Genomic DNA, 26,033 nt, shown 5'->3' with positions numbered 1-26,033 from the left:
GGTTGTTTAATTCTTGATTTCCGGGCACCTGGATGGCTCAGTGGTTGAGTGTCTGCCTTTGACTGAGGGTGTGATCCTGAGGTCCTGGGATCAAGTCCTGCATTGGGCTCCCTGCAGGGAGCCTGCTTTTTCCTCTGCCTATGTCTCTGTCTCTCTCTCTCTGTGTCTCTTATGAATAAATAAATAAAATATTTTTAAAAATTTTTGATTTCCCTTAATCCAGGGCTAATCTGCACATTCTAAAATGCTTGTAATCCTACTCAAATGGTTCCTTGCATTCAATTCTTTGCTGATATTGCTTCTAAGTCTCAGTTTTTTCACCTTATATTAGTTGATGTTATTTCTCCCTTTTGAAAGTTACCATTGTCAGCAGCATGGCCTAACATACCTAGTGTCATGCCCCATAATGATGATGATTCCAAAGCAGACACAACACAGAAAAGAAAAAGCAGCATCAGCCATAGAAGTGGAGGACTGCTCTGCCATGGAGGTATCACAGACTGTTTAGTACTTTAATTGCAAAGTATAACTGCTGGACATTTAAACACATAATTGTCCATCACTGTTTGAACTGATAAAGATGAATATTTTGTACCTGATTCCCTAGACTTCTAATTAGGAAAGACAAAACATGAAAAGAGTCTCCTGGCATTTGACTAACTGAACCACATTTCTGACCTATGTTAATTATAGCGGTGTAGCTTCTACTGCCCTATGTTTACCACAGCCATGTGATACATTTTATACTATGTCAGTATATCTATTAGCAATTCACTCTTAGAGACCCACATAACAATCTGGTTTAGGTTATGGGAAAGAATTTCATGGTTTCAAGCTCATCCTTTGGGAACACAAATCCCAGAGAAGCTTCAAATTAATGTATTTTTTCTATTATGAAATCTTTCTGTGTTTCAATAGAAATGCACTGAATTTTCATTTCTTTTCTCTATTTTACCTAGCATTACTTCCTACACAGAAACTGACCAAGTAATAGTCAATTAGGTTAACTAATGTCCTTGTGCATGTGAAAGAAACAGTAAGTGCAAAATCTCTTCACAAAGGCAGCTGCAATGATCAATGACTTATTTATCACAGACATTCATATTGATGCTAAGAAAAAATGGATCCAGGATTCTTGCCTGGCAGCTAACTTACACAAAAAGAACATTTAAGATCCAATGAAAACATTATAATCTTCCTTTACCATTATACAAAAAGACTTGTAAGGTGGCAGAAGGCAAAATAATCTATTTAGACAATATATACTTTCAAAAGAATCATTAGATTGAGATGTCAACAATCAGGCTAGAAAGCCTAAAATTGTGACAGGCTATTTATTCCACATTTCATCAGAAAAGGTTCAAGACAAGAAAGCCCAAAAAGCCTAAGAAAGAAACATCTGGGAAGTAAGATGACACAGTATCTTCTTCATTCTGGTAAAATCTCCTCTATGTGGCTTAGCTAAGACATGAAGTGCTGTGATGATTTCATAGGTAATTATCAGAAATATTATCATAAACATACTCCCCATTTTCTAAGAATTTGAATATAAAATATGTTTAGTAATATATGTAGGCTAAATATAGTAGAAAAAAATTTAATGGATCAAAAGGTACTTTGGGGTATTACATTGCCTCAGGGTCATCATTATGCATATCAGTCATCACTACTCTCTAGGTGTAGAAATGTGCTAGGTAATGGAGAGCTCTTCACTTTAATATGAAGCTACCTATCATAGCTGACACTATTTTGAAAAAGAAAACTTTCAAAGCAGATTGAACATATATATTAGACCAAAGACATTTTAGTCTGTTTTCCATATAAATAAGTGCTAATGAATAATTATTTAAGTCTTCCTTTTTTGTGTTTGATTTTCTCATTCTTGTAATTGGGTTTCTCTTAATTTTTTCCTGGACTGTATTTGCTCTCTATTTCCCTATATCCATGTTTTGCCCTCTCTTTCAATTTCTTTACTGGCCCCATGAGAATTCTATCCAGGGTTTCTTTCCTTGTTTGGGGAGTTCCACTTTTTCATAGAGCCTGTGCCATTGTTTTCACCATTCAAGTAAAGGGAAGAATGGGGAGAGAGCTTAAAGACAAAGGTTTGTGTTTGTGCCATCTGGAAAGACTGGACTAAGAATCAAGAGGCTTGAGTTCTAGTCCCCACTGTCATTCATTTGCTGTATGATGTGGAGTAAAATATTTCACCTTCTTTGGGTCTAGATTTCACCTTCTGGAAAATGAGAGATTTATGCCAGATGATCTTTAAGAGCCTTCCTGGCTCTATCATTCCCCATCTATAATTTTGTCAGAAATTACACACGATGAAAGTTATGCAGGGAAGTTCAGATACACATAGACTTTTGCTATATACCTCAGTCTGTGATTAGATCTTTTTGGTTCATAATATGTCAACTTATTGTGAATTCCTTTGCTGTTGGCTCTTTGGAATTTTTATATGCAGTATATGATTTTTTGAAGAAAGGGAACATTTCCTACTCCTTTAAATATCCCCAGTACTTAGAACAGTGCTGGGCACTTAGCAGGTAATAACTGTTCCTTCTGCTTTGTGTTTCCCTCATCTTCAGGCATTTTCTATCCATTAATGTTTGTATTATAGAGGTTTATCACATTTAACTTAAACTATCTAATGCCTATGATTTCTGCCTACTTAGTTAGCAGTAATATCCAGTTCTTTGGAAGATGGTATTTTCCTACAAAATGGACGAGCTACATTATTTTCGGAAAGAGACAGACTCATAAGGGAATCAATGTTCACCTCCTAAATCACTAAAACTTACTGTGATAACTCTGTACTGGTATATTACTTGTGTTATAAGAATTTCAGTTCCTACTTGAAAGTGTGACTTTCAGAGTAAAAAGCTTAAAAACCTATGACTTTTGGAAATGCATTTGGAAAAGCACCTATTCACCTAATAAAAAAGTTTTAATAATATGTTTCTGATGCTTAAATTCTAAAAGTAAGCCTAAAGTTATAATAATAATTACTGTCACAGGGGTATCCACTCTCACCAATGTTATTTAACATAGTACTGGAAGTCCTAGCCACAGAAAGCAGACAACAAAAATAAATAAAAGGCATCCAAATTGGCAAGGAAGAAGTCAAACTTCCACTGTTTGCAGATGACATGATACCCTATGTAGAAAACTTTAAAGATTCCACCAAAAAGCTGTTAGAACTGATAAAAAAAATTAGAAAAGTGACAGGATAAAAAATCAACATACAGAAATCTGTTGCATTCCTATATATTAATAATGAAGCAGCAGAAAGGAAAATGAAGGAATCAATGCCATTCATAATTACACCAAAAACAATAAGATACCTAGGAAGAAATCTAACCAAAGAGATGAAAGACCTATAGTCTGAAAACCGTAGAACACTGATGAAGGAAATTGAAGAGCAAAAGGAAATGGAATAACATTCTACATTCATGCATTGGAACAACAAATATTGTTAAAATGTCTGTACTGCTCAAAGCAAACTTCATATTTAATGCAATCTCTATCAAAATACCAACAACAATTTTCACAGAGCTATAACAAACAACCTTAAATTTTGTATGGAACCCTAATAGTCAAAGCGACCTTGAAAAAGAAAAGCAAAACTGGAGACATCACAGTTCTAGACTTCAAGTTACATTACAAAACTGCAGAGATCAAGACAGTATAGTACTGGCACAAAAAGAGACACAAATATCAATAGAACAGAATAGCAAACCCAGAAATGAACCAACAACTAGATGGTGAATTAATCTTCAACAAAGCAGAAAACAATATCCAATGGAAAAAAGACAGTTTCTTCAACAAATTGGGTTGGGGAAACTGGACAGCAACATGCAAAAGAATGAAAACTGCGCCTTTCCAGCATTGACGACCTCCCCATGAGAACATGCCCCTTGCGAAGGACCTCCTGTACCCGTCCTTGGAAGAGGAGAAGAGGAAGCACAAGAAGAAATGCCTGGTGCAGAGCCTCAACTCCTACTTCATGGATGTGAAGTACCTGGGATGCTACAAAATCACCACGGTCTTCAGCCATGCATAGACGGTAGTTCTGTGTGTCGGCTGTTCCATCATCCTCTGCCAGCACACAGGAGGAAAAGCAAGGCTTACAGAAGGATGCTCCTTCAGGTGGAAGCAGCACTAAAAGCTCCCTGAATCAAGATGAGTGGGACACTATCCCAATAAACAGATTTTGGGGAAAAAAAAAGAATGAAACTGGAACACTTTCTTATACAACACACAAAAATAAATTCAAAATGGATGAAAGACCTAAATGTGACATAGGAAGCCATCAAAATCCTAGAGGAGAACACAGGCAGTAAGCTCTCTGAAACTAGCCATAGCAACTTATTTCTAGATATGTCTCCTGAAGAAAGGGAAACAAAAGCAAAACTAAACTATTGGGACTTCATCAAAAAGCTTCTGCACAGTGAAGGAAACAATCAATAAAACTAAAAGGCAACATATGGAATAGGAGAAGATATTGCAATTTTTTGGGGGGGAAACTGCTTTTTCTTTATTTAGGCCTTAGGAAGAAAATTAACTTTGGTCACATATTACCTTAAAAATAAATCCAGTTTTACATATTCCTAAATAGATAGGACCAAATGATCAGATAAGTAATTTCTTCTGTAAAAATTGGCCAGATTTTATCAAGAACCTAACATACAATGTAATTCAAATTATATAAAGACTGCTTGGGATCATAACATTCCAAATGTATGACAGTTGCAACTCCATCCTAACAGGTGTGAAAGTATTTGCTCTCATGTTGCTTTGGTCCAAAAGAGTAGAGCTGATCAGTAAGAATAAACTAAGTACCTAATTTTTTGCAAACAATTTAGTTATTGGCAGCAGAAATATCCATGATGAATAGTTCTACTACAGCAAAGTATAATAACTGACTATATTTCATGAACACATCACAGTATCAGATAAACTTATAAGAGAAAAATATGAAGGAACAAAAAAGATGAAACAGCTACCACAAAAGAGTCTCCTCCATAACTATTTGAAAGGTAAAAAGGTGAGATTAGAATTTGATGATGCTAATATGAAAGGAAATTGAGTATCTGATAAAGGGTTAGTATATAAAACATAGAAAGAACTTATAAAACTCAACATCCCCAAACTGAATAATCCAAATAAAAAATGGTCAGAAGACATGAATAGACATTTTCCCAAAGACAAACAGATGGCCAACAGATACATGAAAAGATGTTCAACATCACTGATTGTCAAGGAAATACAAATCAAAACTGCAATGCGATACACCTCACACCTGTCAGAATGGCTAAAATTAATATAACACACAACAGTTGTTGAAGAGGATGTGGAGAAAGTGAAACCATCTTGCACTCTTGATGAGAATGCAAACTGCTATAGCCACTGTGGAAAACAGTATGGTGATTTATCAGAAAGTTAAAAATACAACTACCCTATGATCCAGCAATTACACCCTACTAAGTAGTTACCTAAAGAATACTAAAATACTAATTTAAAGGGATACATGCACTCTGATGTTTATGGCAGCTTTATCTACAATAGCCACAGTATGGAAACAGCCTAAGTGTCCATCAATTGATGAATGGATAAAGAAGAGGTGAGATACACACACACACACACACACACACACACACACATATATAGTGGAATATTACTCAGCCATAAAAAGAATGAAATGTTGCCATTTACAAAGACATGGATAGAGCTAAAAAGTATTATGCTAAGTGAAATAAGTCAGTTAGAGAAAGATAAATACCATAAAATTTCACTCATATGTGGAATTTGAGAAACAAAACCAATGATTATAGAGGAAAAAAGGAGAGATGTAAACCAAGAAACACACTCATAACTATAGAGAACAAACTGAGTGTTGCTGAAGGGGACGTGGGTGGGGATGGGTTAAAGAGGCGCTGAGGATTAAGGAGTGTGCTTGTGATGAGCACCGAGTGTTTCATGGAAATACTGAATCACTATACTACACATCTATAACTATTATTACACTATATATTAACTAACTGGAATTTAAATTAAAACTTTAAAAAAGTAAGGGAAAAACTTACTCTCGCAACTTACACTTATCATCAATAATGGAATTTTAAGAGAATTCTATTTAAAAAGTTCTCAGATTTATACTTTGATCTTGTAAAAATAGGAAAAGAAATTCTGTAGAGCAGTTACAGATCTCAAAATAAAATACTGGTATTTGTTTAGACCACTTTGTTTAAAAAATATGCTTTCTTTGCATCTTAAAGTTTACATTTCTAACATTTAATGATGATTAATTGTAAAGGACACATGTAAGGCTATAATGCAGCTAAATGATGCATTTGTAATTCATGTGAAACAACATAATTAGTTCTCTAAGGATTCATCAATATATTATTCTACTAAACAGAATAATTGAAAGTCCCACTTGAGTTTTAAATGCAATATGAAGCCTTCATTTTAAGCATGGCTTCCTCTGTGTAATATTCTCATAATTATTTTCCAGCAACAAGAAATACTAGTTTATTTTTATTCTGCTAGCTCCTCATGCTGCAAAGAAAGCAACTTCATGAATTCATTTATTTTAATACAGAAGTGACATATTTCGGAAGGTATGCTTAAAATTTTAAGAAGAAGAAGAAAGAAGAAGAAGAAGAAGAAGAAGAAGAAGAAGAAGAAGAAGAAGAAGAAGAAGAAGAAGAAATGATTAAAGTAAAAACAAATTTGTTCTAAGAGGTAAAAAGTTAAAATTAAATAATTATTTTTAAAGCCCACCTTTACTAAAAGCCATTACTCTATACCCTCCAAAATACCTCTATCACAACAATATAAAAAAAAAATAGAAATCAGCTTTGAGTACAAAATTTGACTCATAAAAATAAGTGGCTTTCAATATGTAACAACATTTTAGTATATATTAAGAAAAAAGGCCATATTCTTCCTTTTGAAACATATCCCTATGTACAAGACAAACTCCTTAACAGATATTTGTTTTTAAAAATAATATAAGTATATGTTGGCTAAACTTTTAGATGTGAGTTAAGTCATGTAAGTTACACATCTCATTAAAGTTCTGCTTTTCCTTGCAACTACTGTCTGCTAATTTTCTCTAGAAACTCTAAAACTTGAAGAATACATTGTATTTTTGAAAACAGCCTGAATGAGATTATTCAATGCCTTTTCCTTTGAGACTCCAGGTAATTTGATTTTAAGCCACTAGTCTCAGTTTATTTAGAAATTCCATGACCCCAAAGAATAGTATTTATCTTTGTACAGCAGCCAGTCAATGTGCCTCACTTTATAGAAGGAGAATCCAAATTAGCAGGCATGAAGCCAGACATGGAACAGTCACTTAAGTACCACCAAAGAACTGATGAGACTTTCATTCTTGATGCTGGATTTGGGTAGGGTGCTTAGTGGGGGAGTATATGCTAATTTAGTTTTGGACAACAGAAGCCTATAGTATATCCTGCACATTTGCTGTCTTCTATATAGAGTAGCAAATGGAAGGTTGGAATAAAAAGCAAAAGAAAGAGGAAATAGAAAAGTGGATTCAAGAAGACCTGGTGTATGTACAGGAGACAAAGGGAGAGGATTTAAGAACACATGTCTCAGGATCCCTGGAAGGCGCCTACAAGGAGTAAAACTTACATACATCACCAAAGGACCAGTGCAGGTTATTTAAGTTACTTGGAAACTGGTATATACTTTATCCTATTCTGTTGAAATATATATATGGAAAGGCCCCTGTGGAATTCAAGTGTACTTACTGACATTGTTACCTTAGTCTCCAATATGTATAACAAGTGGTACTGGAATAATATAAAGATAATGAGTAAAAAAGAGAACTTTTTATTATTAAAGCTTAGCTCATTCTTAGAATATCTAAGGTTCAGGAACATCAGTCTTGCCCTTCAGGTGTGCTCTAGGGACAATATTGAAGACTTGAATTCCATTCCCCATAGCATAACTGAGAGCTTGGTTTAATGGCAAAGACCAAACTGGTCCTCTTATGAAAATCTCCATATGAAGTTTTTAGTGCACTGATACATGTTATCCTCCTGAGTCAGCTTGCTCTTGTTCACAGTTTCAAAGGAGTTCCCTTGAGGCTGAGTTGGGACCACAGTAATCTTTTTCTTTTTTTTTTTTTTTTAAGATTTTATTTATTTATGAAAGAGAGAGATGGAGAGAGGGAAAGAGGGAGAGGGAGAAAGAGAGAGAGAGAGGGAAGGGTACTGGGGGAGGAACAGAGGGAGAGAGACAAGCAAACTCTGCGGTGAGCTGAGTCTGGCATGGGGCTTGATTCCAGCACCCTAAGACCATGACCTGAGCTGAAACCAAGAGTCAGATACTCAACTGACTGCGCCACTGAGGTACCCTGGTACCACAGTAATCTTGAAGCATATAGGAAAAAACTACTTACCTTTGGTGTTGGGGTCTTAGAAGGTGAAAGGGCCCCAAGAGACCAACTTGTAAATCATACTAGTTGTGTTGGATTATAATAGTTGTGGAACCAGTGAGCAGTACCCAGAGGTTCAATAAGAGGGAGTTCTGAGACATTTTTTTTACCCAAATGTATTTTATCCAGTATTTTTACCCAACCCTTTTTACACAAGACATGTAGAAACATCTGATAAAACACATGTCCAGTGCAAACTGGGAATGTGGTCCTAACAAACAACTGTCTCACATCTCATACCTACAGACTTGGACTAAACCTATCCCTGAATGCTATGGAGATCAACTGGGACCATGTTCCTTAGATAACCACTCACAACATGCCCAGTTAGTTGGCAGGAGAACAAGAAGAATTTGGTAAGAATTTTCTTCCATGCTAATCACAACGTGAGACTTTACACTATCAACATAATGGAGGCTAAAAGATAGCCATGTTCAAGAATATACAATGGGGAAAAGACCGTTTCTTCAACAAATGATGCTGGGAAAACTGGAAAGCTATGCACAAAAGAATGAGACCTGACCACTTCTTTACACTATACACACACAAAAAAAACCTCGAGGGATCCCTGGGTGGCGCAGCGGTTTGGTGCCTGCCTTTGGCCCAGGGCGCGATCCTGGAGACCCGGGATCGAATTCCACGTCGGGCTCCCGGTGCATGGAGCCTGCTTCTCCCTCTGCCTGTGTCTCTGCCTCTCTCTCTTTCTCTCTGTATGACTATCATAAATAAAAAAAAAAAAAAACAAAACAAAAAAAACTCGAGGTGGATTAAAGACCTAAATAAAAGATCTGAAGCCATAAAAATCCTAGAATAGATCACAGGCAGTAATTTCTCTGACATCAGCAACATTTTTCCAGAAATGTCTCAAGGCAAGGGAAACAAAAGCAAAAAATACCTATTGGGACTATATCAAAATTAAAAAGACTTGTGTACAGCAAAGGAAACAGCAAAACTAAAAGGCAGCCTATGGATTGGAAGAAAATATTTGAAAATAATATATCTGATAAAGGGTAAATATCCAAAATATATTAAGAACTAATATAACTCAATATCAAACAGCAATTTGACTAAAACATGGATAGTGAAACCGAATAGACGTTTTTCCAAAGGAAACGGACACATGGCCAATAAACACATGAAAAGATGCTCAACATCACTGGTCATCAGGGAAATGTACATCAAAAGCACAGTGAGGAAAGAAAGTGGGGCAAGATGGCAGAGGAATAGGGTCACTCTCCTGGTCCCATCAACTTACCTAGATAACTTTCAAAACACCCTGAACACCTACAAATTTGACCTGAGTTTTAAAGAGAGAACAGCTGGAACGCTACAGAGAGAAGGATTTTCACTTCTAGCAAGGTAGGAAGGCGGAAAAAAATAAAAAAGAATCAAGTGGGGGAGGGGCACTGCAAGGAACCCAGCCAAAGCCTTGCAGTGAAAGCCTCTGGGACAAGAAAGCCCAGCCCCGGAGAAGTGGGAACATTGAAAATCCATACCGGATTCTTTCCCGATGGAAAAGTGCTTAGCAGGGAAATTGGGAAGAATTGCAGGATGGGTAGTGAAGCCTCCAGTTTCCTGTAGTAACTAATAGAGGAAGTGCAACACAAACTGTGGGCCGAGCTCTATAAAGGGCTGGAGCACACAGCTGACAGGGCATTTGGGAGAAGCCAGTTGGTTAGACAGGGTCTCCGGGTGGAGGGGGCAGTGTCCTGCTGCCTTTGGGAGCTGCAAAGCCCGGGAGTGTGATTCCAGCAGCACGGTCCCTGGATCCCAGGGCGCCTGAGTGGACACAGCTCAGGGTCCTGTGCATCCCTTGGGACAGGCGGAGGCAGGGAGGGCACAGGACAGTGGGGACTCTCCTGCCACTGGGTGCCCTACAAGCTATTCAGATTAGCACACCTGCACCTGTCCTGGAAGCATCTAGGTCAGTGCAGACTGGGAGACTACATTAGTTACTAGTGGGGAGCTGACTCCAGAGCTGGAGAGCTGCTTACCACCATTGTTGTTGCTGCTCCTTGTTTCACCTTGTGCCTGGGAGAGGCAGGGCCCCCAGGGAACACAGGCCTAGCTGGGTAAAGAGCTCCCACTGAGCCAGGCACAGGCATGGGGCAGGGCATCTCCACCAGGTAAACACACCTGAGAATCAGCACAGCAGAACCCTCCCAAGAAGACCAGTGGTAAGAGCAAGTTCTTGACCAAGCAGCACTGGAAAGTGCCAGGGGAAATCAGGGGATTTGTAGTATATAGAACTAGAGGGTACCCCTCCTCCCCCCCCTTTTCCAGTATTTCCAGTATTTTCCATTTTTATATCAGACTAAAAATTTCTAATTGTTTTTCTCTTTTCCCACCTTAAATAAAATATTTTACCACATCTTCATTTTGACTTTCATATTTCTACAATTACAGGTCTTAGATATATTTTCCACTCTAGATTCCCTTCAACATACTCAATTTAACTTTGAGAGATATACGAGATACGTTTTTTTTTGTTTTGTTTTGTGCTTTTTGTTTTCTCGGCCTCATTTTGTTCTACAATGGCAGACATTAATAACTTCTAAAATATGACCAGCATACACCCAGAACCAAGTGGAAGACCGTGCTGGTTCATTCTGTGATTATACTCTCTCTTCATGCCCATTCTGCCCCCCTCTTTTATCTCATTTATGTTTTGGTGGTCAATGTTGGGGGGTTTTAGAAGTATTGCTGGGTTATATGAATTTGGGACTGAGCATCTTCTAACATACATAGCTTAATATACTCAGAACCAAGAGAATCACCTTCTAGAACCACTCAGGTAGACTACATTCTCCCTCCACTACAACTTCTTCACCACCACCATCTCCCAGTCCCTCACTTTTTTCTTTTTTTTTCTTATTTTCCTTTTTCCTTTTGATTTTTTCTTCTTTTGTCTTTTTTTTTTCCCTTTAATTTCTTACTACTTTCTTTAAAAATTTGTTTTTGACTTTAGTGGTCCTTTTGTTTTATTTTCCTCTGATCTGTGTTTTCATTTTCTGGACTCTGACCTCATCAGAATACTCTAGAGTGAAATTTACTTAGGTCATGGTTGATATTCCTGACCCAATCCACTCATACAGCCACTCTGCACTAAGAAAAATGACTAGAAGGAACAACTCATCACAAAAGAAAGAATCAGAAACAGTATTCTCTCCCACAGAGTTACAGAATATGGATTGCAATTCGATGTCAGAAAGCAAATTCAGAAGCACAATTATAAAGCTACTGGTGGCTCTGGAAAAAAAGCATAAAGGATTCTAGAGACTTTGTGGCTGCAGAAATTAGATCTAATCAGGCTAAAATTAAAAATCAATTAAATGAGATGCACTCCAAACTGGTGGTCCTAATGATGAGAGTTAATGAAGTGGAAGAAAGAGTGAGTGACATAGACACAAGTTGATGGCAAGAAAGGAAGCTAAGGAAAATAGAGAAAAACAATTAAAAGACCATGAGGAAAGGGTATGGGAAATAAATAATAGCCTCAGAAGGAAGAATCTATGTATAATTGGGAATTCAGAAAGCGCCAACAGGGACAGAGGGCCAGAAAGCATATTTGAACAAGTCATAGCTGAGAATTTCCCTAATTTGGGGAAGGAAACAGGCATTCAGATCCAGGAGATAGAGAGGTCCCCCACCCCAAAATACATAAAAAGCGTCCCACACCTCAACCTGTAATAGTGAAACTTGCGAATTCCCGAGATAAAGAGAAAATTCTTAAAGCAGTGAGAGACAAGAGATTCTTAACTTATATGGGGAGAAATATTAGATTAATAGCAGACCTCTCCACAGAGACCTGACAGGCCAGAAAGGGCTGGCAGGATATATTCAGGGTCCTAAAGGAGAAGAACATGCAGTCAACAATACTATAGCCAGCAAGGCTCTCATTCAGAATGGAAGGAGAGATGAAGAGCTTCCAAGACAGGCAGAAACTGAAAGAATCTGTGACCACCAAAGCAGCTCTGCAAGAAATAATAAGGGGGACCCTGTAAAAGAAAGAGGAAGCTCAAAGAAATAATCCACAAAAAAGGGACTCAATAGGTATTACGATGACACTAAATTCATAACTCTCAATGGTTACTCTGAACTTAAATGGGCTAAATGATCCCACCAAAAGAAACAGGGTTTCAGATTAGATAAAAAAACAAGACCCATCTATTAGCTGTATACAATTGACTAATTTTAGACCTAAGGACACTTCGATTCTGAAAATGAAAGGTCGGAGAACCATTTACTATTCAAATGGTCCTCAAAAGAAAGCAGGGGTAGCAATCCTCATATCAGATAAATTAAAGTTTATCCCAAAGACTGTAGTTAGAGATGAAGATGGACACTATATCATACTTAAAGGGTCTATCCAACAAAAGGACCTAACAATCATGAATATTTATGGCCCTAATGTGTGAGTTGCCAAGTATATCAATCAATTAATAACCAAAGTAAAGACATACTTAGATAATAATACACTAATACTGGGAGACTCCAACATGGCACTTTCTGCAAATGACAGATACTCTAAACACAACACCAGCAACGAACAAGGGCTTTAAATGATAACACTGGACCAGGTGGATTTCACAGATATATACAGAACTTTCCATCCAAATGCAACATTCTTCTCAAGCGAACATGGAACTTTCTCCAGAATAGACCACATACTGGGTCACAAATCAGGTCACAATGGATACCAAAAGATTGGGACTGTGCCATGCATATTTTCAGACCACAATGCTTTGAAACTAGAATTCAATTACAAGAAATTTTGAAGAAACTCAAATATGTGGAGGTTAAAGAGCATCCTATTAAAAGATGAATGGGTCAACCAGGAAATTAGAGGATAATTACAAAGATTCATGGAAACTAATGAAAATGAGATACAACCATTCGAAATCTGTGCGATGCAGCAAAAGCAGTCCTAAGGGGGAAATACATTGTAACAGAAGTATCCCTCAAGAAATTGGAAAAAACTCAATGACACAAGCAAACCGTGTGCCTGCAGGGACTGGAGAAAGAAGAGCAAATAAAACCTACAACAAGCAGAAGAAGAGAGTTAATAAAGATTCGAGCAGAACTCAATGAAATAGAGACCAGAAGAACTGTAGAACAGATCAACAAAACAAGGAGTTGGCTCTTTGAAAGAATTAATAAGATAGATAAACCATTAGCCAGCCTTATTAAAAAGAAAAAAGACGGGATCCCTGGGTGGCGCAGCGGTTTGGCGCCTGCCTTTGGCCCAGGGCGCAGATCCTGGAGACCCGGGATCGAATCCCACGTCGGGCTCCCGGTGCATGGAGCCTGCTTCTCCCTCTGCCTGTGTCTCTGCCTCTCTCTCTCTCTCTCTCTGTGTGTGTGTGACTATCATAAATAAATTTAAAAAAAAAAGAAAAAAGACTCAAATGAATAAAATCATGAATGAAAAAGGAGAGATCACCACCAATATTAAGGAAATACAAAAGATTTTAAAAACATATTATGAGCAGCTATACGCCAATAAATTAGACAGTCTAGAAGAAATGGATGCATTTCTGGAAAACCACAAACTACCAAAACTGGAACAGGAAGAAATAGAAAACCTGAACAGGCCAATAACCAGTGAAGAAATTGAAGCAGTCATCAAAAACCTCCCAAGATACAGAAGTCCAGGGCCAGATGGCATCCCAGGGGAATGCTATCAAAAGTTTCAAGAATAAATAATACCTATTCTGCTAAAGCTGTTTGGAAAGATAGAAAGGGATGGAATATTTCCAAACTTGTTTTATGAGGCCAGCATCACCTTAATTCCAAAACCAAAGACCCCACCAAAAAGGAGAATTATAAAAGAATATCCCTGATGAACATGGATGCAAAAATTCTCAACAAGACACTAGCCAGTACGATCCAACAATACATTAAGAAGATGATTGATGATGACCAAGTGGGATTTATCCCCGGGATGCCAGGCTGGTTCAACAATCATAAAGTAGACTCTGTGAGGCAGTGGTGATGGCGGCGGTGAGAGGATGAACAAGTTCGACGCATTGAAAGATGATGACAGTGGGGACCATGGTCAGAATGAAGAAAACAGCACACAGAAAGATGGTGAGAAGGAAAAAATGGAATGAGACAAAAGTCAGGGCAGCAGTAAGAGGAAGGCTCTTGTTCTTGGGCCAGCAGAGCATCCCCTGCAGTACAACTATACTTTCTGGGACTCCAGAATAACCCCCGGGCATCCCACCAGCTCACAGAGCTACAAAGAGAATATCAAACTGATCGGCGCCTTTGCCTCTGTGGAGCAGTTCTGGAGGTTTTATAGCCACATGGTACATCCCGGGGACCTGTCATGCCACAGTAACCTCCATCTCTTCAAAGAAGGTATTAAGCCCCTGTGGGAGGATGATGCAAATAAAAATGGTGGCAAGTGGATTATTCAACTGTGGAAGGGCTTGGCATCCTATTGCTGGGAGAATCTTATCCTGGCCATATTGGGGGAACAGTTCATGGTTGGGGAGGAAATCTGTGGGGCTGTGGTCTCTGTCTGGTTTCAGGAGAGCATTATTTCAATATGGAATAGGTCTGCCACTGACCAAGCAACCACAGCCCGCATCCAGGATATGCTTCGGCGAGTGCTTAACCTACCTCCCAACACCATGATGGAGTACAAAACCCACACCAACAGCATCAAGGACAATTCAAGCTTTGAAATACAAAAATCACATTGTGAAAGTACACAAGCTGGCAATAATCCTTTTCTGTATATGTGTGTTTATCCGAAATGGATGTGAGGTCTCCAGCTGGTCCTTCCATCTGCTCACTGAAGGGACATCCCTGAGCCATGTGCTCCCCTTTTGCACTCATTCCTGGATGACGGATTCCACTAGACACCCTCCAACATCGCTGACTTTATAAAGCAGAAAAACAGAAAACGTGACTTTGTAATAGGCAAACTTTTTTTTAATGAGGTTCTGTGTGTGGGGGGGAGTTCAGCCTTTAGTTTTGCTGTATGCTGTCAGATGCCTGTCAGGGATTCTGTTGTGCTCTTCTCTGCTATATGGAGGGCATCGTGACCACGTGTACAAGCCAGAGCTGTCGACTGAGAGTTATCAGTATTATGAATGTCTGTGCATTCAAGAAAAGCTTTCTGTTGGAGCGTCCCAAAATAGCTATAAATGCTCTCTTCTAGCTCTGCCATTAAACTATAGGGACATTTTGTTTATTTCTCTACCCCCAAGCCCCTCCCCCCCCAAAAAATCATAAAGTAATCAATGTGACAGATTACATCAACAAAAGAAAAAACAAGAACTATATGATCCTCTCAATAGATGCAGAGAAAGCATTTGAAAAAATACAGCATCCATTCCTGATCAAAACTCTGCAGAGTGTAGGGATAGAGGGAACATTTCAGATCCTTAAAAGCCATCTATGAAAAGCCCACAGCAAATATCATTCTCAATGGGAAAAACCTGTGAGCCTTTCCCCTAAGATTAGGAACACAACAGGGATGTCCACTCTCACCACTGATATTCAACATAGTATTAGATGTCCTAGCCTCCTCAGCAATCAGACAACAAAAAGAAATAGAAGGGGGATCCCTGGGTGGCGCAGCGGTTTGGCGCCTGCCTTTGGCCCAGGGCGCGATCCTGGAGACCCGGGATCAAATCCCACATCGGGCTCCCGGTGCATGGAGCCTGCTTCTCCCTCCGCCTGTGTCTCTGCCTCTCTCTCTCTCTCTCTGTGACTATCATAAATAAATAAAAAATTAAAAAAAAAAAAAAAAAAAAAAAAGAAATAGAAGGCATTCAAATTGGCAAAGAAGAAGTCAAATGCTCCCTCTCTGCAGATGACATGATACTGTACCTAAAAAACATTTTAGGTTTTTAGAAATCCTAAAAGACTCCACCCCAAGATTCCTAGAACTCATACAGCAATTCGGCAATGTGGCAGGATACAAAGTCAATGCCCAGAAATCAGTAGCACTTCTATACACAAACAATGAGACTGAAGAAAGAGAAATTAAGTTGAAAATTCCATTTACAATTGCACCCAAAAGCAGAAGATACCTAGGAATAAACCTAACCAAAGAGGTAAAGGATCTGCACCCTAGAAAATTAACAAGGCAGGAAACCACAAATGTTGGAGAGGATGTGGAGAAAAGGGAACCCTCCTGCACTGTTGGTGAGAATGTGAACTGGTGCAGCCACTCTGGAGAACTGTGTGGAGGTTCCTCAAAGAGTTAAAAATAGATCTACCCTATGACCCAGCAATTGCACTGCTAGGGACTGACCCCAAAGATACAGATGCAATGAAATGCCGGGACACCTGCACCTTGATGTTTCTAGCAGCAATGTCCACAATAGCCAAACTGTGGAAGGAGCCTCGGTGTCCATCAAAAGATGAATGGATAAAGAAGATGTGGTTTATGTATACAATGGAATATTATTCAGCCATTAGAAACGACAAATACCTACCATTTGCTTCGACATGGATGGAACTGGAGGGTATTATGCTGAGTGAAATAAGTCAATAGCAGAAGGACAAACATTATATGGTCTCATTCATTTGGGGAATATAAAAAATAGTGACAGGGAATAAAGGGGAAAGGAGAAAAATGAGTGGGAAATATCAGAAAGGGAGACAGAACATGAGAGACTCCTAACTCTGGAAAACAGATAAGGGGCAGTGGAAAGGGAGGTGGGCGGGGGGATGGGGTGACTGGGTGACAGGCACTTAGTGGGGTACTTGATTGAATGAGCATTAGGTGTTACACTATATGTTGGCAAATCGAACTCCCATAAAAAATACACAAAAAAACCCCACAGTGATATAGTAACTGACACCTGTCAGAATGGCTAAAATAAAAAACACAAGAACTAACCCGTGTTAATGATGCTGTGGAGAAAAATGATCCCTCATGCACTGTTGGTGGAAATTTAAATTGGTAACAGCCATTATGAAAAACAGTATGGAGGTTCCTCAAAAAATTAAAAATAGGAAGACTATGTAATTCAATAATTACAGTACTAGGGTATTTATCCAGAAAAAAAAACATTAATTTGAAAGATATATGCACCCCTATGTTTACTGAAGCTTTATTTAAAATAATCAGATACGCAAGTGGGTTCATCAACGGACAAATGGATAGAGAAGATGTGGTATGTACATATACAGATACGTATCTATATATACATTTAATATACAATGGAATACTACCCAGCAATGAAAAGGGGTAAGACTGTGCCATTTGTGCCAATATGAATGGAACCCTAGACAGTATTATGCTAAGTGAAATAAGTCAGACTGAGAAAGACAAATACCATATGATTTCATCCATATATAGAACCTAAAAAAAATGAGCAAAGGAAAAACAGAATCAGATATGTAAAAACAAAACTGATGGCGGTTAGAAGGAAGGAGGATAAGGGGATAGGCAAAATGGGTGAAGAGGAGTGGGGGATACAGGTTTCCAGTTATGGAAAGAATAAGTCACAGGAATAAAAAGCACAGGACAGAGAATATAGTCAATGATATTGTAATTGTGTTGTACAATGACAGATGGTGAGCATACTTAGTACAACATAGAGAAGTTGAATCATTATATTATATACCTGCACCTATCATAACATTGGATGTCAACTGTACACAAGGAAAAAAAAATTAAATGTAGTAAATGAAAACATTCAATCTTTCAAATAAAAACACGTTTAAAATTTGTCTATAAAATGGTTAAATGATAAATTTTATATTATATAAATTTTACTGCAATAAGCTTTTCATGGATAAAAAAATAAAAGATTTCCATATTGATTTATCGCTAGGATTAAAGCTATCTTACCCTCCTAACAACAACAACAACAACAACAACAAAACACCAGTCAACAACTAGAGTTTTTTCATTAATATGTCACAAGTCTGTGCTTAACTCTCCCTGACCATGCCATTTTCAGCACCTCACAGACAAAATACAACATTTGTTTTATGAAATTATCCTACTTGTACAGTTCATGTACAAGTAATAAACAAAAAAGTGCTTTAGAAAACAAAAGAAATCACTGAACTGATCCCAGAGCATAAGTGGAGATTAACAGAAACAGAATTCCCTTATCTACCGATATGAGAACATATTCTTTTCTCCTCTTGGATCCACTTTCTTATATTTGTCAGATCTTTGACTCAAACTATACTCTGGACCAGTGACTAGCCTCTTCCACAATTTTAGATGGATATCTGGCTGTCTATTCTCCAGAGCCTACTTTCTACCAGATTTAGGACCTGGCTCCTAGCCTTTAGTGTTTACCCCACTCTATAGGTCAATCCTTAGGGATCTTCTCTAGAAGTTCACTTGACCCACTGATCCCATGATGATCTCAGATATATGGCAGACATCCTGTTTCACCTTATCTAAACCGCACATTTTTTTCACATAACATCTTTCAGGCTGGGATGCATATAATAATCAATAGCATACTGTGGTTTAATTGCAGCATTTCTTTCTTTCTTGATAATTCATAAACTAATTTGTATCTTATAACTGATATCATCTTAGATCAATGATATATGATAGGAGTAAACATCTAGTTCCTCAAGTCCCCTGTTGCAATGGCTCAAAATACAGAAGTGTGCAAGACTCCTGTAGTTTGCACTGCCATCTTCTGAAATAACTTAAAGTCCCCTTCTAAAGAGAAACTAACTATAAACTAACTATATATATTTTATATTATGTGTCTATAAATATATATATAGTATATATTATACATACACACACACAGACACACACACACACTTGGTATCACATGACACTTACCTCAATAGATTAAATAATGAGTAAGTACCAGAGAAAAATACCTAGACGATTAGGAGAGCACTTTCCAGCTGGAACCCTCTATTCTCAATAACAACAACAAATTCATGCAGAAAGGGATGTAAATGGTATGCAGCAGCAGAAGCTAAGAGAGAGAGGATGTTAAGCAAAAGTTACATGGCAATCGAAGCCATGAATAAGCAGACACCTTGATGTAGAAAGGAGAGCAGAGAGTACACTTATAGTTAGGGATTACAAAGAAGAATTAGTTAGAAAAACAAAAATAGAGCAGTTGAGTCACCAGAATGGCAAAGCATGAGAGTAAACAGATTAGTAAGGTACAAGTAGAGTTAAGCACAACAGACACCTGCTCCTAAAGGAAGACTACCAGCAGCTACCAGATAGATAGGCTGTCAGATTGCCAGAGCCACTGTTGTAATTGGGATATTCTAGTTTTGATGAGGCATGTCTGGGCAGCCACTTTGTATTTCTTCTCCATTTTCCATAACACTATCTCACCTAAGAAAATCTCAGTAAGCCCCTGTTCCTTATAATAGAAAAAGCCCTTTGTACAATATTAATTGCAAGAAAGCAAAAGATGATGTACAAAGAGAATAGTTACAAAGTGGCTAAGGCAGGCTAAGGCTCTACCCAGTGATTTTTGTATCCAGCTCTTTTTAGGAACCGAACAAAGAATGAATCAAATGTTGACTGAAGAGACAAAGCAAAATGTAGAAGAATTGAGTATAAGAGCAAAACATGGAAGCAACTTAAATACATTTAAGGAGAATGGTAATCCTGACATTTTTGGCATCTGGCATGAAACTGGAAACATTCTGACAAATTCTGGCCAAATTCTCTATACGGTCCTCTGTGCTGCACAGGCAATATCTTTGAACTCAGGCTTCCATGGTTAGAATCTGCAGCTGCTGACAGATCTACTTGAATCAACCTTTCTGTTTAAGAAAACGGCACTGATTGATCCCTACTCAAAACTGCAGGGGATCCCTGGGTGGCTCAGTGGTTTGGCGCCTGCCTTCGGCCCAGGGTGTGATCCTGGAGTCCCGAGATCAAGTCCCACGTCGGGCTCCCTGAATGGAGCCTGCTTCTCCCTCTGCCTGTGTCTCTGCTTCTCTCTATATGTATCTCTCATGAATAAATAAATAAAATCTTAAAATCTTTTTTTTTTCAATAAGCAAACATACAGTCTGTATTCAAATCCAAAAAACAGCTTAAATGCTACTTACTATGTTCTACAGAGTTAAACTGAACACCTGCTATGACTTTTCATCCTTTTTGCTTCATGGCAGGCAGGAGAGCTTCTTAAAGGAAAGCCTGCCACACGTTTAAAACACAGGCTATGTTTCAACATGTTTAACATGTAAGATTACAAGTAATTGGCTTTTTGGTAATCCTGAAAATAACTCAAAATAATGGAGATTCTGAAGCCCCCACCACTGAATTCCTTTTTACAGCTTCTGGATTTCAGCCTCTGGGCTCTGACTCCTAGTATACTATTAGCATGGTTAGCATGGATGAGCTAGATAAAATGAGGGAGGGTAGAAAAGCCACAGGTGGAGGGCCAATTCTGTTCTGTTTCTTCTTTTTACTGTCTGAAAGAGCATTACCATATATCACAGTTTCTTCTCAGTGAGAGTATCTTATTGAGCCCTGGCCAAATCCTAAACTTTGGCTCTCATTCTTCTCCTCAGCAATATCACTTAGAGCAGAGGATGCTAAGCTCCCCTCCTTTCCTCAAATCACATTGGACAAATCAAACTCAGACTCCCTTCTGGCCAAGAAATCTAAAAATATTCCCACAATTATGTGAATAAATTCAGTTAAGCCAACATTTATTAGGGTACTGTCTCCCTGTCCAACAGACCTTAAATGGGCTCAACCTCTTCAGATTGAGGATTGAAAAAATTATAACTAAGATTGTATTTTCTCTTTATTTTGGAGATTTTAAATATGAAAAAAATCAGTTTTAAAACTTCACTTATGAAAATATAAAATTATGAGGATTATTTTTTTCTCTAGAGAAAACTACTAATCAAAAATTTCTCCTAATTCAGAGTCACAAGGAACTACTTACCCACAGAATGTACCAACTTGTAAGAGTGTTTTTTTTTTTAAGGATTTTATTTATTCATTCATGAGAGACATAGAGAGGTAGAGACATAGGCAGAGGGAGGAGCATATGGGACTCAATCCCAGGACCCTGGGATTACAACCTGAGCTAAAGGCAGAAGCTCAACTACTGAGCCACCCAGGTGCCCCTGTAAGAGGGTTGTACAGGAGAACTATTTTCATCCATTTTACTACCTCCTCTGAAGATTGTAAATTGAAACATAGTTCTGCTTTCTTTTTCTTTTTTCTTTTTTTATGCTTTCTTTTTCAACATTTGAATGAATTTAAGACACAAAATGACAGTAATTCAAAGCAATGTGTTACTCTTAATCTTTGTAAAGGTATAAATCTATTACTGTCTTTAGTAACTGAGTTCTAGCAATAACTTTCTGGAATAGTTTCTGCCCTTAAATTCAATGCTTTTCTTACACTTCTTTGGTTTTGAAAAGAACAGAGCTTGTTTCATTTGGATATCTTTGTTGCTGTCTCTATGGCTTGACAGTATGGAGTGAGTTGTAATTCTCTTACACTTAAGCTACACAATAGGCAATGATTTTCTAACATAATAGAATAACACTCTCCAGGACTGGTCATCACTATGGATATTACTGTGTAAGAGAAGGGATAAAGTAAAATAAAATAGTAATCTTAGTTCAGATATGTATTTGTCACCAGGACAAGAACAAGTTCAAACTGTTTAAGTATGTGACAGCAATTCTTTAAAAACATGTTCTCAACGACTTTTATCACCTTTCTCTTTCTTACCCTGTCATCACAAATACATTTTTAGTAAACACCTATAGTCTTCCTTTTCATCAAATTTACTAATAAAGCTTAATTGGGATGATTCTTGATTATTATCCTTTGGGTTGGTGGCTTATAAGGAGTATTTGGTTTTATATTAGGTCTTAAACTGCCTGTAAGAATCCTGTCAATTACCTGGGTATCATTTAAACACTTTTTTTTTTAACAGTGCTGAAGCAAGTGGAAAGGGAATTACAGATGGCCTTTTGTAATTTAGTCATTCAAGGGGAAATGCACAAATCAACCTGCATTAAATTATATTTCTCACGTAAGTAAAGGAAACTTCCCATTTAAATCATAGTCTGCTGTTTCTGAGGGTAACAACAACAACAAAAAAGACTGCCTAGTGGCACAGGGCTAGGTAGATATGTTGTCTGTGAATAGGCCAGGCTAAATAGTATATGTGTGTATGTATATGTAAGTGTATGTTTATATAAATCACTAGAAGAGTAAAATCAGACACTGCAAATAATTTCTAGGCAATGCTTGGAATGGCCACAAGGAATGTACCAAGAAATGGCTAAAAGTTTCCCCATAGCCTTGATAACTTTATAAGTCAATGGCAATATACATACTGTTCAGATAGCAAACTCTAAATTGAGTTTGGCTTCATTTCTTATGATTCTCATTTTCTCTAGCTCTAGAATCCAAAAAGGACCCAGAAAACACTGGTGCAAAGAAGGGCATATTCAAACCAAATGTTACTCTATAGGTCTAAAGTAACCTCAGAGGATACAGTTAAGTTGCCTAAAACTGTATGTGTACTGTAAGTTCCATAATTGGCTCTCAAAAGCTATTATTCAATAGTCAAAACTACTCATTTGCTTAAGTTAAAGTGTTATACTACATTGCAGCAAAATGATAATTGTGAAAGACATTTCACAATAATTTTGTTTTAAATTGCTGAATATCTCATGTGTATCTTTTTTTGCTTTTAGAAAAGAAACATAAATTAGATGCAGTTTATTTTTCTTGAAAACAAATGTTGACTTCTATTCAGAGCCTGGTTGCAGCATTATTTCTCCTTTTCTTCCTGTACACACAGAGGAAGGGAGGGGAGGGTTACTGGGGTAAGGGAGTGTTATAAAGACCTTTTCGTAGAAGTGTTTTCTTGCACCTTCAATTACCTCATGGCAGGTGCAATGACCAATTTATGCTCTTTTGAGGACAAAAGTGACAATTTGTACTTACAAATATATAACTGTATCAGTAAAAATGAGGCCATGCTGAAAATCTGCCTCAAGATGTTTAAAGGACCCTGAGTTTTGACTCAATTTTACACATAAGTCAATGCCAAATGATAAATTCCAAGCTTCACAAGTTCAGATGTTGATCAGGGAATTAGAACTTCAAAGCCACAAAGCTGAAAGCTTTTGGACGAAGGAATATTCAACAAAAGCTGCATAAAAATGCATCAATGAATTTTGGGCACCTCAAGCAAAAATCAACAAGGCACAAACAAGGATTTTATGAATGAAGTATTCTAAATTCTAACTTCATCTATTTTTTGGACTTCCCTGGAAAATGAGAATGCAATCACTGTCAAATGTTGATAACTACATTTTCAAATGGACTGAAAGTCCATTTGAAAAGTTGTGAAATAATACCATACATTTGTGTAGAACTTGGCTTACAAATGGTTACTACATACCTTACCACACTTCCTTCTCACTTCAAGACTCTGAGATGGGGCAAATATGATTCCTCATTTTATACATGGAGGCACAGCAAGTAAGAGGTTTATCTGAAGTAACAAGAGTATTATAGACTGCATGTTTGTGTCTGGCACCCCTTCACCCAATTCATATATTGAACCTAATACCCAATGTGATAGGATTTGGAGGTGGGGCCTTTGGATGGTAATTAGGTCATAAGGGTGGAGCCCTTACAAATGGGATTAACATCCTTATAAAAAGAGACATGAGGGAGATAATCTCCTCAGTCATATGAGGACAGAGCAAGATGGGTGGCTTTCTACAAACTAGGAAGTGAGCCCTCACTAGACATGGGACCTAATTGTACTTTGACCTTGGATGGACTTTTTAGCCTCAGAATTGTGAGAAATAAATGTTTGTTGTTCAAGCTAGTCAGTCTGTGGTATTTTTGTTATATTAGCCAGAGACAACTATGATACAGAGCTAGGAGCATTGAAATTAGATATTAAAAAAAAAAAAAAATCTAGTGATCTCTTCTCTCTTTCAGGCTATGAGAACAAAGACTCTCCCTGCTCAGTCATGATAATATTTGATTATCTTTGGTTGTGAGACAGGTGGTGTTGCTGGTCACACTGAATTGCTTTTGGTATTTATAGTATCACATTGATATCCTAGGTGTCTTTCTTTCCCTCCTTCAATAAGTTCAGTACCTTAATGCTCTCTAATTACATTGACATATGAACAATGTGTATATTTATTTTCCTATATACAATTAATAAGAAGATTCTATTCTATGAGAGTAAGTATGTGTTATTATTTTAGTCTAAGATATTTTTGTTTCCCAATTGGGTGAGATGAAGTGATAGGTATGATTAATCTTATACACTCTTTGAGGCATGAAAAGTACTACACTGGTTAATATAGCATTGAAGTAGAACCTAATATTTACTTTAAATGGAGGTAATATGATGACTCATAGTAAAGAATCCCTTTCTAAATCATGAAAGATAAACAATATCAACAGTACTGACTGTATCTTGGTACTATAATTACTGGCTACTTCACTAAGTGTTTTATATTATCATATTTAATCCTCAGAACAATCTTATTAAATAAACATTGTTATGTACATTTGATGGGTGAGGAAATTGAGTTTCAGAGAGGCTAGGCCATTTGCCCAAGTTTACACAACTAGTAATGGTGGAAAATGGATCAGAAAACAGTTTATCTGATCAACCATTATGTCTCTGGTGTTCCAACATCAGCAGTAATCAGAAGAATAATCTGCAGCACTTGTTAAAATAAAATGTAGGTTCCTGGGTGCCATTTACTGTGAATCAGTGGATCTGGGTTGTGGTTTGAGAATTTAAATTTTAATAAGCTTCCCAGGTAATTCTCATGCCAATGATTTTTTAAATAGACTTTGAGAAATACTGCCATACATTATGCTGACATAGCTAGCATTGCTTTCTCTGTATTAATTTCATATGAGTCTTTCTAAAATAAGTCATATATTTGAGGCTGTTTTTCTTTTTTTTAAGCTCAAAATGCTCAATGTCTCACTGTAATTGAGAAAACTTATCAGGAGAACAGAAATTGTGATTTGATGTGAGAGTATTGATATTTGCATAATGGCTGCATATGTATAAAACAGGTCTAGTCTGATTCAGTGATGCCAGACAACAGGCTTTCTCTGTTGGTTAAATAAAGACGTGTACATAGGTAAGTAGGAGAAGACAGAAAGGACAAATGAAGGTAGAAGGGAGACAGGCAAGAAAAGAGAGAAAGAGAACTAAGTAAAGGATTGAGCTATTTTAAAACATAAATAACTACATTTCCTCAAAAGACAACAGGTTCTGATTAAAATTTGTGTTTTGACAGCTGTATCTTTTATCTGGTTTTGTTTAGGCCCTTAAATTGATGACAGAGCACACAATCCAATTGGCAGTTGTGATTAAGAGGTCAAGCAGTGAATTCCGTACTTAAAAAAAAAAAAATCTCTCTCACTCTCTTTTTTTCCCCCTCCTTCAACTGGCACTTTAGTCTCCTAACTTACTCATATCAGCAGGAAGCAATAGCTGAAAACCACCCTCCACTTGCAAATCTAAGGATAAGCTTTATTATTACCTTTTGCTTCATGGAAATAAATTCAATGACGTTTAGATAATCCAAGCACATATAGAGCTTT

The 26,033-nt window shown here is 37.5% G+C and overlaps 1 protein-coding gene and 2 pseudogenes across 6 annotated transcripts in view; 2 read left to right on the top strand and 1 right to left on the bottom strand.

The window, feature by feature from the left end:
• The window catches only part of DIAPH2 (diaphanous related formin 2), a 1,085,411-nt gene that overhangs the window by 96,357 nt on the left and 963,021 nt on the right, over window positions 1-26,033 (bottom strand). The window lies entirely within an intron of this gene.
• On the top strand, window positions 3,896-4,218 carry LOC112911663 (small ribosomal subunit protein eS27-like; annotated as a pseudogene).
• LOC112911664 (eukaryotic translation initiation factor 4E type 2 pseudogene) lies at window positions 14,465-15,366 on the top strand (annotated as a pseudogene).

Source organism: Vulpes vulpes, chromosome X (genome assembly GCF_048418805.1).
Source record: "Vulpes vulpes isolate BD-2025 chromosome X, VulVul3, whole genome shotgun sequence".
Taxonomy (NCBI): Eukaryota; Metazoa; Chordata; class Mammalia; order Carnivora; family Canidae; genus Vulpes; species Vulpes vulpes.
This window is presented reverse-complemented; position numbering and strand designations above follow the sequence as displayed.